The sequence below is a fragment of the Polypterus senegalus genome, chromosome 3 (assembly GCF_016835505.1).
Source record: "Polypterus senegalus isolate Bchr_013 chromosome 3, ASM1683550v1, whole genome shotgun sequence".
NCBI lineage: Eukaryota > Metazoa > Chordata > Cladistia > Polypteriformes > Polypteridae > Polypterus > Polypterus senegalus.
Window position 1 is genome coordinate 16,297,866 of NC_053156.1, and position 14,778 is coordinate 16,312,643.

Sequence of the window (14,778 nt, forward strand, 5' to 3'; positions counted from 1 at the left end):
CCGTAAATTCAATATGATTGTTTTACAGTGCACGTGACGTGCTGTGCCGTTTTTATTTCCTTCCACGTTTTTCTCGGTCACCTTTCACTCCCTTGCTCTCTCTCTCTCTCTCTCTCTCTCTCTCTACCACAGTCTTTTACAGCCTCTTGTCTTCTTCTTCTTCTTCTTCTTCTTCACCACCTCCGTCATTGTTTCTTCTCCCTCCCCGATCTCATCTGCCGGCCCGTACTTATACGGTTCAGTGGCCGCAGCATCTCAATCAATTCACTCCTTTCCTTTTAAACGGGTTTTGGTTTTTTTTTTTAGGGTGTCCTGTGCCGCCCCCCATGCCATGTCTCTCAAGTCAGCTTGAAGGTCTTTTGAAGCTTTTCTTCTTCATACTTTCCCTGCCTCTCCTTCGGGGGAGTTCTTTTACCCACACAAGGTCCTCTTTTTCCTCTGTCACTTTTATTAAAAGTTTCCAGTTGTTAAAAACGTTCGGTTCTTCTCCCCTTAACTGTATAGGGTGGTCCAGATCTAATTATGTAATTTTCATTATATGACTTATTAAGTTTATTACATAGGAAATCACCCGAAAAATCCCGGACCATCGAGAAGTGTGCGAACTGACGACATGAAGAATCGTCTTCGCGCCGAACTGGAATCGTCTCCGCATAAATCAAAGTCATCCAGACGATCTGGATCTGCATAATTAGATCTGGACCACCCTGTATTTACTCTAACACTTCCTCTACCTCTTAGAGACATTTAGGGTACTACAAAGGCTGGGGGTCTATTATTTGCATTGTAAATTTTGAATTTTCTTAACACATTCCCTAATTTGTATTTTAACATATCCGTTACCTTGCCCCGTTTCCATTGAAATGAGCTTATAATACCTGCTACGTGTTTTATTTTAAGCAGATGTCTTATATCCGGGAAACCTCTGCCTCCTTTTTTTTTTTAACCTTTTTTCTGTCCTAATCTCTCGTACAACGATCCCCCAAATAAAACAAACGTCTTTCAATTTTTTTTGTGGTCTTCACTTAGGGCAGGGAGATGGAGAGGCACAATGATTGATTTTATTAATAAACCTTTGCATTCGTAATTTGCTGCTCTCATTTTCAATAATCCTGTCCGATTTCTAACGTTTCTCTTAAGGGTTTCCCAGTCTTTTCTACGAGGGACGTTCACAAAATTTCCGCCCTTTTTTTAAGCTCTGTTTATTAAGAACTAGCCGTGTCCCGCGGCTTCATCCGCGTATTAGTGAAATAGGACAGTTAGGAGGGCCTCGCCCGGTGTTCTAACGAAACATCCTACCCATCGAAATAATCTACTCACTGATACTACGCATGTGCAGACCAAAATTGCGCAACTTTTCTCGAAGTTTACCAACTGTTCGTCGATCTGTCCTACCTAGTGTTGAAGTTTGAGGTAAGTGTTACTGCATTTCAGTAATATGTATGCTTTCTTAGCCTTACTACATTGCATTTATTACATGATGCATATATAATAAATTGAGAAATGTTAACATTTCCATAAATTTGATAGACGACTTCTAAATACATGTTAAATGATGACATGGTATAACGTTATAAGTTTAATGTTACGACTTACAATAAACGAATGGGTGTAACATATACGGAGTATATACCGTATCTGCCATTTAAATAAACTACGGTAGGATACTTCGACAAAGTAGGACAAATCGTCAGAACAAGTAGTTCTCTCGTTCGCTAATTAAGCGGAGTTAAGGTACACGCCCCGAGGCTGACGCGTGAGTGAGGATGGCCCCGCCCCCTCCACTCGGCGCGAAGCGTCTGACTTGGATTCGCGCAAATAAATCGGTATCGCAAGCAAACTATGATACTTAGCGCGATGAGAGAAATCCCAAAATCAACCGGAATGTTCAAGCAAACTATAGAAAACAAGGCGATCTAAATCCGTTAAGTTGTTCTCTCGTGAAAAGCGGACAGACAGTCATACATTGGATTTTATACATATAGAGATTTCAAAAACAAACTACATCAGTTCCCTACACATTCACCTTCCTTTGCGATGCAATTTTCCCAGCGGGTTACCAACTTTTTAATGCCCAATTACTCCTCCTCCCACCTTCACCGTTTCCAACGAAAATATAAAAGTGTGGAAACATTTGGAATGTCCCTGGTAGATTCAGTTTTACTCCCAAAATTTATTCAGTCAGTCAGTCAGTCAGTCAATTATCCAACCTGTTATATCCTAACACAGGGTCACGGTGGGCTTGCTGGAGCCAATCCCAGCCAACACAGGGCGTAAGGCAGGAACAGACCCCGGGCAGGGTGCCAGCCCACCGCAGGGCACACACACAGACCCACACACACCAAGCATACACTAGGGACAATTTAGGACCACCAATGCACCTAACCCAGCGTTTCTCAACCTTTAAGTATTTGCGACCCGAGTTTTCATACCAGTTTTAATCGTGCCCCCCTAACGTTTTTAATAATAATATCGATTTGTTCTTTTTTAATTAATGATATATCATAGGTGCATATTTTGCAATACCTACTTAACTTTAATCAACATTTATCTAACTCTATATTTATTTTTCTAGTATCAGAATGTAGTTTAAGTTAATTTGTTTTGGTTTCAATAGATGTATTTTTCATATTTTCGATTCTTGTTTTCTTTTTTTCACATCTTTGCGCCCCTAGAGAGGCCCACCCCACAGGTTGAGAACCTATGACCTACCCTGCATGTCTTTGGACTGTGGGAGGAAACCCACGCAGACACAGGGAGAACATGTATGCTCCACGCAGGGAGGATCCGGAAGGTGAACCCGGGTCTCCATATTGCGAGACAGCAGCGCTACCACTGCGGCACCATGCCGCCCCCCCTCCCACTCAAAATTTATTTCCAGCATTTTTATTTCTTTCTTTTTGAACCTTGGCTCCTATACTTCTATTTTCTCCCCAATTACCTTTAGTTAAAATTTCAACTTTTGCAACATTTTATTTCGACCCAGATGCATCACAAACATTTGAAAGGCTTTAATATATCCGAGGAGCTTGTTCTGTGTTACCTGGTGGCTTTTAGGTGACATTAATGCAAATCAGGGACATTTTCTGTCTAATATTTTTGGTAAAGGGCAGTCAGGGATACAACACATCACTAAATCACTAAAATTCAAATCACCGCAACATTTTTGAGCAAAAATAACTGATAATAGAATGGTGGAACAAGCTGTCCGCTGTGACTGGTGGCCTTGGCCATTACCCGGCTGGGATGCAGGTTGGATGGAAGGCCCAGGGCATCTCTGGGGCAGCCAAGGGGAGTTGTTGAACCCTACAGTGGAATTCTACCACACCAGGGGGTGATTCCAGGTAATCCTGATGTGCCTCTCCCAGGAGTGGAATAAAAGGAGCCGCCTCACTCCACTTGAGGAGCCGGAGTTGGGAGGAGGAAAGACAAAGCTTGTGAGAGAGAGGAGTGCAGGCGGAGAAAGAGAAGAGAAGGACTGGGCTTTGGTGCTGATTATTTGTGTTATGCTGCTGTGGGGAGCAGGGAACAAACATGTGCTGTGTGGCAAACTTATGTCTCTGCCTGTCTGTGTCAGGGTTGGGGCGGCTGGAGCGCCCCATCGGTCCACAGTGCATTCAGCCCTTCTGTGGAGTCCCTCACCCCTGAAGACTCAAGATGTTTAAATGGGCCACTCAGACCTAAGAGAAGATGACTGGTGGAGACCTGCGGGTAAAACCAACATAATGGAGCCAGCATGGTAACTCATACAGTACAATACAATACAATGTATTTTTGTATAGCCCAAAAATCACACAAGAAGTGCTGCAATGGACTTTTACAGGCCCTGCCTTTTGACAGCCCCCCAGCCTTGACTGTCTAAGAAGACAAGGAAACACTCCAAAAAAAAAAAATGGAATTAACCACGTAAAAGACAGTTCAAAGAGAGACCCCCTCTTCAGGTAGGTTGGGTGTGCAGAGAGTATTAAAGAAAAGACAATACAATACAATACACAGAACAGAACACAAGTCATCCTCAATAAAATATAATAGTACAATAGAAATATTACAAGTACAGAGCAGAATTCAACAGTAGATGATATCCCATAATATGATTTGAATTTGGTTAGAGTCCTGGAGATCTCGGCCATCAAGTTGCCTCCCCCTATTGGCCATTCGTTAATATTATACAAAATTATTGTCTGTCTGTTATACCTTCATTGTTATCACTCTTTAATTTAATATTGTTCTTTATCAGTATGCTGCTGCTGGAGTATGTGAATTATATAGTGCCTTTCATTCCTATCTATCTATCTATCTATCTATCTATCTATCTATCTATCTATCTATCTATCTATCTATCTATCTATCTATCTATCTATTAATTATATAGTGCCTTTCATTTCTATCTATCTATCTATCTATCTATCTATCTATCTATCTATCTATCTATCTATCTATCTATCTATCTATCTATCTATCTATCTATTCTACAGCTGAATCAGTGCTAGGCCAGCAAATCCGATAAAAGGACACCTCTACCTGATAATTCCTGCGATTCTCCATCAGAGATGACTTTATCATAGGCAGGCAAACAACTTGGCAGGTGGGTAGTGACACCAAGTGCCATATTTGATTACCGAGAAGAGAAACAGAATAGGTGAGGGTTAGTATTAAATTCTAACTCTCATATTCCTTATGTTTTATTGCTAATATCTTCCTTATTACCGATAATACAAGCTAGTAAGCCTCTTATAACAGCAGCTGTCTTCTTTAAACCTGATCTCTGTTTTCTTGCTTTTAATCCTTCCAGCCCCCTTCCATTTTGTGGCACACTCAGCTCAGCTTCTGCTTTCTCTACCTGAACTACAGGTTTCCTAGCTTTAGCCTGCTTCCCTCTGCCACTCCACTGGAAGATGGCTGACTTTAAAATGAACTTAGGCATTTCTGAGTCTACAATTTACTCAAATACAATTTGCCAAATTCGTTATGGGTTGGCCTACTTTTGCCCCTGTAAGCAAACATACACATACATACACAAAGATCCTAAACGAATAAGTACCGTATGAATGGCGAATGCATGTCCCATCACTCCCTAGCACTTTAACCACTTAAATGCCGTATGAATGACGCATGCATCTTTCACCACTCCCTAGCACTTTAATTAGGGACTCACTACCACCAGCACTAACAAACATGCGGGTGTCCTTGTGACACACATGAATTCTCTACACTTTGTTGGTTATATTCCATTCAGCAACCAAACAATGTTTTACTTCCACTGCATTTGTACACTGGGTGCCCTAAAATTCACTTACATAAACAACCACATACATCAAAACAGTATTTGCAAACAGGGTGCAAAACTTGGTTACCCCAAAATCCTGCCGACTACGCCAATTGTTTTATCTTGGTAGAGTAATATTTATTGCTCTACTGTCCCCTATTGCATTATTAATATGTAGCCTTAGAATGCCTAATCTCACAGACGTACCACTGTATATAACTTATCCCCACCTTCCCTTCTATATCTATAACCTCAGGCAATTAGATGTAGTAAAAAGACAAGCAGGAGTTAAGTTACACATAAAATAATGTATTACTGATAATATTCATAAATAATAACAAAATGCAAAGTACATTTGAATATTGGCAACCATACAACCTGATTAAATGGTGATGTGTAATTCAGGTGGCACACAGACTTGCAGTTACTTAAAATGTCTCTAGTTAAGGCATCGTTGGTGCTCAGCTTTCAGCCACATGTCTGTTCAAAATGGCTGCTGAGCTGTGCTCTTCATTGTGTTGTCTTCATCATCACAGGTTAGCAAGAGAGATGCTTCTTCATCATATGTTGGTTAGAGAGAGAGAATGTGGTTGAGCAAGTACATTTATAGATGTTCTCTCCAATTCCTACAGCCAATAGGACATCATGGTACTTAAAGGCCTCTGAGACAAGCCAATTCCAAACAGCCATACCTCAGATCAATGGGAGAAATAGGACATCTGAACACCTGCAACCCCCCCAAGACCATATGTTAAGCTAACCTGGCTTTGTGTGGGAGATCAAACTGGTTTAAGACACATCCCCCCAAATCCTGTCATAAAATTACAAAGAGACAGTCGTAAAAAGGGGGGGTTGAAGGCAAACATGAATACCTCTCACCACTTGGTTTGCCTAAATTATAAATAAAGACATACAAAACATTTATCAAGTTATATGCAAAATCCCACATCACAACAACGTGCTTCGAAATTAGAAGAGACAAAAAAACAGGAAAAAGATATCCTCCTACTGATGGAGGGATGGACCGAGTATGCAAATGTTTTTTAGTTACTTTTTAGTGCATTTAAGAATGGAAAACATTTCATTCTAAAATTCCATAACATCAATTTGGCGCCCCCTGGATGCTGCGCCCCGGGAACAGATGTCCCCCCTTGCCGACATCCTGCCTTGTATCAACAGTTCAGGCTGGCATTGGTGGTGTGATGGTGTTAACTGATCTTTTCTTGGCCTACTTTGGACACTTTCGTACCAAACTGAGGATCATTTAAATGCCACAGCCTACCTGAGTATTGTTGTTGACCGCGTCCATCCCTTTATGATCTTCTGATGGCTCCTTCTGGTCCTGATAACACGCCATGCTGCAAAGCTCAAAGCATCTCAAACTGGTTTCTTGACCATGACAATGAGCTTCACTGGACTCAAATGACCTCCATAGTCAGCAGATCTCAGAGAGATTGACAAATCAACAGCAACTGAGTGGTACCATTATGTCAATGTGGACCAGAATCCCCGAGGAGTGTTTCCAGCACCTTGTTGAATCGATGCCATGAAGAATTATGGCAGTTCTGAAGGTAAAAGGGGGTCCAACCCCCAACTAGCCAGGTGTACCTAATAAAGTGGCCAGTGAGTGTAAGTTTATGTTTTTACGCAATGGCATTTGAACTATATCTGCTTGCACTGCACTGCTTTATTTATTGTGGAAATCGATTATTAGCACCAATGTGACTTTCCCAATCCCTATCAGTCTCAGATTTTACTGATTATCGACTTCTAAAGCCCACCCAGGCGTTCAACATTCTGTTATGTAGTGAGAGTCTCAGAAATGCTTGCTAGAGGGGAAAATACTGTAAAACCCTGGCTAGACATAAAGGGCAAGCACAGGGTCTTTATAAAATAACATTTTATTTTGACCAAAATGCAAAGGCATAACATTTTGGAAATGGTCCTCCACAGAATCCAAGGATTTCTTTAGAAAAAATGTCAATCTGTTTGTAGGGTGCTGCTATGGTGATGAGGTTAAGGGATTCGGTCAAGAGTGGCATTATGAAGAAGTAAAGCGAAGGAAAAGACGGAGAGCGGAATCGAGTTGGGACCAGCGTGGAGAGAAGGCGGCCAAGGGGAAAACTAAAAAAAACAAAAATAAAACTCCACGGTGGATTAATAAAGAGTTAAAAAAAGAAGTTGCAAAGGAAAAAAACAGCTTTATGAGGCATATAAGACTAATGACTGCAAAGTGAATCGTAGGGCATATGAGAACATGAGGGCAACCATTAAGAAGGATATCAGAGAGGCTAAAAGACAGTTGGAGAGGAATGGAGCAGATAAGGCGAAAGAAGACCCCAAGAGATTATTTCAGTATTTTAGTAGTAAAAGAACAGTCAAGGAGGAGGTCAAGTTCATCAGGAATAGTAAAGGGGAATTAAAAGATACAGACAATGAAATAGCAGATGCCCTAAACTTACATTTTTCTGAGGTGTTCACAAGTGAGCAAGTGGATAACCTCAGAGCAGTAACAGGGACTACTAAGGAGGTACTGAGGGATTTGGAAATTGTAGAGAGAGAAGTGCTGCTCAGATTAAATAAGATGAAATCAAACAAATCACCAGGCCCAGATCATATTTATCCGCGTGTTCTTAAGGAGGCTAGTGAGTGCAGATAGAAACCCTTGACATGTATTTTTAAGAAGTCACTGCGCACTGGAGAGATTCTGAAGGACTGGAAAATGGCAAATATCATCCCATTTTATGAAAAGGGTGACAGGGCAGATCAGAGCAACTAGAGGACAGTAAGTAATCAGAGAAAAAATAATGGAAGGAATTAATAAGGATAAGATTGAGCAACACATGACAAGGACAGGAGTTATTAGGAACAGTCAGCATGGGGTCAGAAGAGGGAGGTCGTGTTTAGCTAACATGCTGGAATTCTATGAGGAGGCAACAAGAGGATACGCAGGAGAGGAGAAGATGAGATTATTGATCTGGACTTTCAGAAAGAAATTGATGAGGTGCCACATGAGAGGTTGGGCATCAAGTTAAAAGAAGTGGCAGTTCAGGGTGTGGTGGGTGCAGAATTGGCTCAGACACAGGAAGCAGAGGGTGATGGTGTGAGGAAGCTCATCAGAATTGGCCGATGTTAAGAGTGGTGACCAGCAGGGGGCAGTGCTGGGGCCGCTGCTATTTTTAATAAATATAAACGATTTAGATAGGAATATAAGTAACAAGCTGGTTAAGTTTGCAGATGATACCAAGATGGGTGGATTAGCAGATAATTTGGAATCCATTATATCATTACAGAAGGACTTGGACAGCAGACAGGCTTGGGCAGATTTGTGGATGATGAAATGTAATGTCAGTAAATGTAAAGAATTACACACAGGAAGTGAAAATGTGAGGTTTGATTACACAATGGGCGGTCAGAAAATTGAGAGTCCATCTTTTGAGGAGGATTTAGGAGTCGTAGTGGACTCTAAGCTAACGACTTCCCGACAGTGTTCAGAAGCCATTAAGAAGGCTATATAATAGATAGATAGATAGATAGTTAGGATAGATAGATAGATAGATATGAAAGGCACTATATGATAGATAGATAGATAGATAGATAGAAAGGCACTATATAATAGATAGATAGATAGATAGAAAGGCACTATATAATAGATAGATAGATAGATAGATAGATAGATATGAAAGGCACTATATGATAGATAGATAGATTGATAGATAGATAGATAGATAGATAGATAGATATGAAAGGCACTATATGATAGATAGATAGAGAGATAGATAGATAGATAGATAGATATGAAAGGCACTATATAATAGATAGATAGAAAGATCGATAGATAGATAGATATGAAAGGCACTATATAACAGATAGATAGATTTTTATTTTTCCTCAGTAATTATAAGACAATACAAAGTAATAAATAAACACATAGAAGCCAAAAACACATTCAATAACAAAATAATATTCAAAAGACAGCACAAAAATAAAATAAAATATAAACAGCAAGACCTACCACCCAAGTGGAGTGAATTTCTTAACTCATCTCACAGATACTGGCATGGACTGGGGTGTTGAGTACAGACCAGAGGGGTGACGTCTGCAGTCTGTAAAAGCCAAATACAGTCTACAGTATACACAGTGGCGGGGGGAGTGCTCTCATTTGTAAGAGCCCTATCATACGTTCGAGCCTAATATGAAATGTCTTAGCTCAACACTACACAGAGCTATGGTGGGCCGTGCTGGAGTGTGTGTGTGTGTGTGTGGGGTGGGGTTCCTGGTTAAGTACAGGCCAATCAGATGATACCCTGGCAGATGTAATTAGCTGACCCTCTATGAAATGGGGTGACAGGGCAGGGTTACCCTCAGATGAGTTAATGCACGGATGATCCCAGAGAGTCTGATGTGCTGGCTTTTGTAAAAGCCCCTTTAAGTGCAGATCAGAGCAATGAGGTCTGTGGGGGTGCCAGTCGGTGCTCATTAACACATAAGTAAATGTTAGTTCATGGGGGCGATGCCCTAGTGAGTGCGGATGTGAGCAGTAATGGCGCGCCTTTTAAGAGCCTCTCTCCCATCCACTTCAGTCACGCTGAGCCGCTGTTTACATCTTTAAGTACTCTCATTTAGCAGACGTCTCCTCCCACTGTCTATGGCGAGTGTGTGGGCAACGCGTCTACAAGTTGGAGGGCACTTAAATTGACAAATTATGTGCAATAAATTCAGAAAATGCTGAAAAGTCCTCAGCTGGGAGAAAGCCTTTTGCCAAAAGTAATGAATAACAACTCAGCGCTCCGTTTCTCTTCTCATGCTCAGATCTCACTTTCCCCCGGAAATGTTGCGCCAGCCATCTTTAATCCGCTGTCTCTAACTGTGATATTTTCAGGTATTATTCATCTCGTATTCAGTAGGACGTGGTGACAAGCCGGACCTCTATGTCCAGGCGAGGTGAGTAATCTGTGGCCAGCCTGGTGGGGCGTGCAGCATTGTTGGGTGGGCCGCTCACGTGGTTCCCAGGTGAATTCAGGGCACACACCTGTGCTCTCACACCCCACGCCCAGCCTCAGGGGGATGAGGGGAATGAAAGGTGAAATCCATCAAGTGCCGAGCTGTCATTTTTTTTTTTTTTTCAAAGGACAGCCTGGGAATGCGGGTGCACATATGAAAGGGAGCCGGCGTCATCCTCACCGTAACTCAGGACCCTCTCTAAAAATAAAACAAAGACTTTGAAAGTTTGAGACAAAGGAGAGACTGTCACTCTGTACCTCGAGTGAAGAATTCCCATAAACTCCTTCAAACCATCTCCAGGAAAAGTGACATTCCCATTTCTTCACTCGGAGTCCCGTATCACTAAATCGATCTTCCCTTTATCTCCCACTTAATCTCGTACTACTCGGCTCACATCTCCATCATTCTAAAGGGATTTTCTACCTTTGAATCCCACCCTAATAATGTGGCTGTTCTTCTATCTCCTTCTGAATGTGATATCTATGTATATAAAATGCTCGGGGTTGTGTCATCTGTCATGCGATTGCTGAAACACCGGGGCTAGAACCTCGATCTTGGTGTTAATCGAATGCTTATGACATGCTGGTGAAGTGAAAAAGATGTCTAGTGACAGTCTAAATAAAGTTTTTCTAGGTTCACATTAGTCCTACAGCAAACGGCTTGGGAAAATTGATCTAGGAAAAAAAAAAAGAGCAGCAACATCTGCTGAGCATGATGCAAATTGCAGAAGTGGATTATGGGATCAGATGAAGAAGGCTGAAAGCTCTGGCATCATCTGTGGCTACTAGCAACCTCCTTGAAGTTATCAAGTTTTTCATCCTTCTTATGGCAAGCCAAATGTGCAAATTGTTCGAGAAGTTGACATGGTAGAAAACAAAGGTAGGAGCAGCGACATCTGCTGAGCATGAAGAAAATGGCAGAAGTGGAGTACGTATTCAGATGAAGATTGACAGCTCTGGCATCCTCTGTCATATCAAGGACATGCAGAGAGGCAGCCAGCTGATACTAATGGACCACCAGGTCTAAAATCTCGATCTTGTTCTTAATTAAATGCTTTTAACATGATATGTGCTGGTGAAGCTAAAATCTGTGGCTAGCAGCAACACGTTTGAAGTTATGGAGGTTTTCATCCTTCTTATGGCAAACTGAATATGAAAATTGATTGAGAAGTTGACATGGCAATAATAAAGTAGTGATAGTGACATCTGCTGAGCATGAAGCAAATGGCAGAAATGGATTACGTGATCAGATGAAGAAGATTGACAGCTCTGGCATCCCCTATCATATCAAGCACATACAAAGAGACAACCAGCTGGTGCTTATGAACCACCAGGGCTAAAATCTCGATCTTGTTCTTAATTAAATGCTTTTAACATGATATGTGCTGGTGAAGCTAAAATCTGTGGCTAGCAGCAACATGTTTGCAGTTATGTAGGTTTTCATCCTTCTTATGGCAAACTAAATATGAAAATTGATAGAGAAGTTGACATGGCAGAAATAAAGGAAGAGCAGTGACATCTGCTGAGCATGAAGCAAATGGCAGAAGTGGATTACGTGATCAGATGAAGAAGATTGACAGCTACTGGCATCATCTGTGGCTAGCAGCAACCTCCTTGAAGTTATCAACATTTTCATCCTTCTTTTGGCAAACCAAATATGCAAATTGTTTGAGAAGTTGACATGGTAGAAGAGAAATGTAAGAGCAGCGACATCTGTTGAGTATGAAGCAAATGGCAGAAGTGGATTACGTAATCAGATGAAGACTGACAGCTCTGGCATCCTCTGTCGTATCAAGCACATGCAGAGAGGCAGCCACCTGATACTCATGGACTACCAGGACTTAAAACCTTCTTAATCAAATGCTTATAACATGATATGTGCTGGTGAAGCAAAAATCTGTGACTAGCAGCAACACGTTTGAAGTTATTGAGGTTTTCATCCTTCTTATGGCAAACTGAATATGAAAATTGATTGAGAAGTTGACACGGCAAAAATAAAGTAGTGATAGTGACATCTGCTGAGCCTGAAGCAAATAGCAGAAGTGGATTACGTGATCAGATGAAGAAGATTGACAGCTCTGGCATCCTCTACCATATCAAGCACATACAAAGAGGCAACCAACTGGTGCTTACGGACCACCAGGGCTAAAATCTCTATCTTGTTCTTAATTAAATGCTTTTAACATGATATGTGCTGGTGAAACAAAAATCTTTATTGAGGTTTTCATCCTTCTGAAGGCAAACTGATTATGAAAAATTATCGAGAAGCTGATTTGGCAGAAAAAAAGGGAAGAGCAGCACCATCTGCTGAGCAGGAAGCAAATTACAGAAGCTGATTATATGATCAGATGAAGAAGAATGGCAGCAAATGCAAAGAGGTAACCATCTGATACTCATAAATCACTGGTACTAGAACTTTGGTCTTGGTCTTAATCGAAAGCTTATGACATGATTAATGCTTGGGAAACAAAAAAACATGGCTATAAGTGACCTCTTCAAAGGTACTGAGGTTTGCACCTTTCCTAAGGCAATCTGTATAGGCAAATTGATTGAGTAAGTTACATGTCAGAAAGAAACAGAAGAGCAGCGACATCTGCTGAGCATGAAGCAAATTGAAGAAGCTGATTGCATGATATTAAGGAGAAGAATTACAGCTCAAGCATCCACTGCGGGTCAAGAATATGTGAAGAGGAAGGTAGATGGTACTTGCGAGCTACTGGTGTTAGAACCTTGATTTTGGGGTGGGGACTGGAGGTTTGCGTGTTTTCTCGTTTCTAATCATTTTCTTCAGAATTCCCAACTGCTTAATGTGACATTCCTCACAGTCCTCTTCTGAACTTCACATCACTAGTGTGAAGTTTCCATCAACCCCTCATCTATCTCAGATTTACCGATGATTCCCACCTGAGCATTCCACATGGCCTGTCTGTGATTCCAGCACTACCAGTGTGATCGCCCCATCATCCAGGCGGAATCCCAGTTCTTTAATGTTACATTCCTATTCATTATTTCCTGAATCTCACTTTGCTAGTAAGAAGGAGTGGCAAACATGACACTAAGGGGTCGAGGCCTCCAAAAAGACCCATAAAAGCAGGCCAGTACCTTTACTAGAGACCCCAGGTGACATACATCCATTCCAGCTTACCCCAGACAAAGACCAACTGGCTTCATCCAGGTAGGCGTAAGGTGGGGAAAACAATTCATAATTTAAAGAAATGTCCCAAAATATATGAAAAAGCCCCAACAAGAGAGAGGATCACAGCAAACCCCTGGCTTGTAAGCAGAAAGGAAACAAAGAATCCTTAAAAAGGAAGAACTGATTTAACAAAATAGGAAAGAAAATGCTGAAAAGAGAACAAAAGGGATTTGACTAAAGCAGGGTTTCCCAACCACCAGTCCGTAGAATATTTCTGCCAGTTTGTGAAGCCCACCTTCTGTTCCCCTTGTTTGATTTCAGTAAATAAGGACACTCAAAAGGCAAAGGAGGACCCCCATCTCTGATTTTATGTTAGTAAATCTGGATGGTCAACTATCTGCTCCATTAAAAAGTCAGATTTAGAAAAGAACGTACCGGAACCTGCACATTTTAAATTTACGCACTGGTTAGACAAATTATGATACAGAGGAAGTAAGTTTATTAGATTGTCCACCTCACCAGTCTGCGGAAAAAAAATTACTAGCCCATAAGTCAAAAAGGTTAAAATAAAAAACACATGGCCTACAGGACAATCTACAGCAACTGATTCCCAATGAACAAACCCAAAGGCAAATCCAAATAAACAGGGTAGAAAATCTGGGGGGCCTCGAGAGGAGTTGTATGAGGAAGTCGGGAGTGGCAGAGAAGTACGTAAGAGTGGCACAGGATATGAACGAGGGGAGTGTGACCGTGGTGAGGTCTGCGGTGGGAGTGACGGAGGTGGGATTACATCAGGGATCGGCTCTGAGTCCTTTCTTATTTACAATGGTGATGGACAGGCTGACAGACGAGATTAGACAGGAGACCTCATGGACTGTGATGTTTGCTGATGACATTGTGATCTGTAGTGAGAGTAGGGAGCAGGTTGAGGAGACCCTGGTGAGGTGGAGATATGAGAGGAGAGGAATGAAGGTCAGTAGGACCACCAAGACAGAATACGTGTGTGTGAATGAGAGGGAGGTCAGTGGAATGGTGAGGATGAGGAGTAGAGTTGGTGAAGGTGGAGGAGTTTAAATACTTGGGATCAACAGTACAGAGTAATGGGGAGTGTGGAAGAGAAGTGAAGAAAAGAGTGCAGGCAGGGTGGAGTGGGTGGAGAAGAGTGACAGGAGTGATTGGTGACAGACGGGTATCAGCAAGAGTGAAAGGGAAGATCTACAGGACGGTAATGAGACCAGCTGTGTTATATGGGCTGGAGACGGTGGCACAGGAGACACAGCTGGAGGTGGCAGAGTTAAAGATGTTAAGATTTGCATTGAGTGTGACGAAGATGGACAGGATTAGAAATGAGGACATTAGAGGGTCAGCTCAAG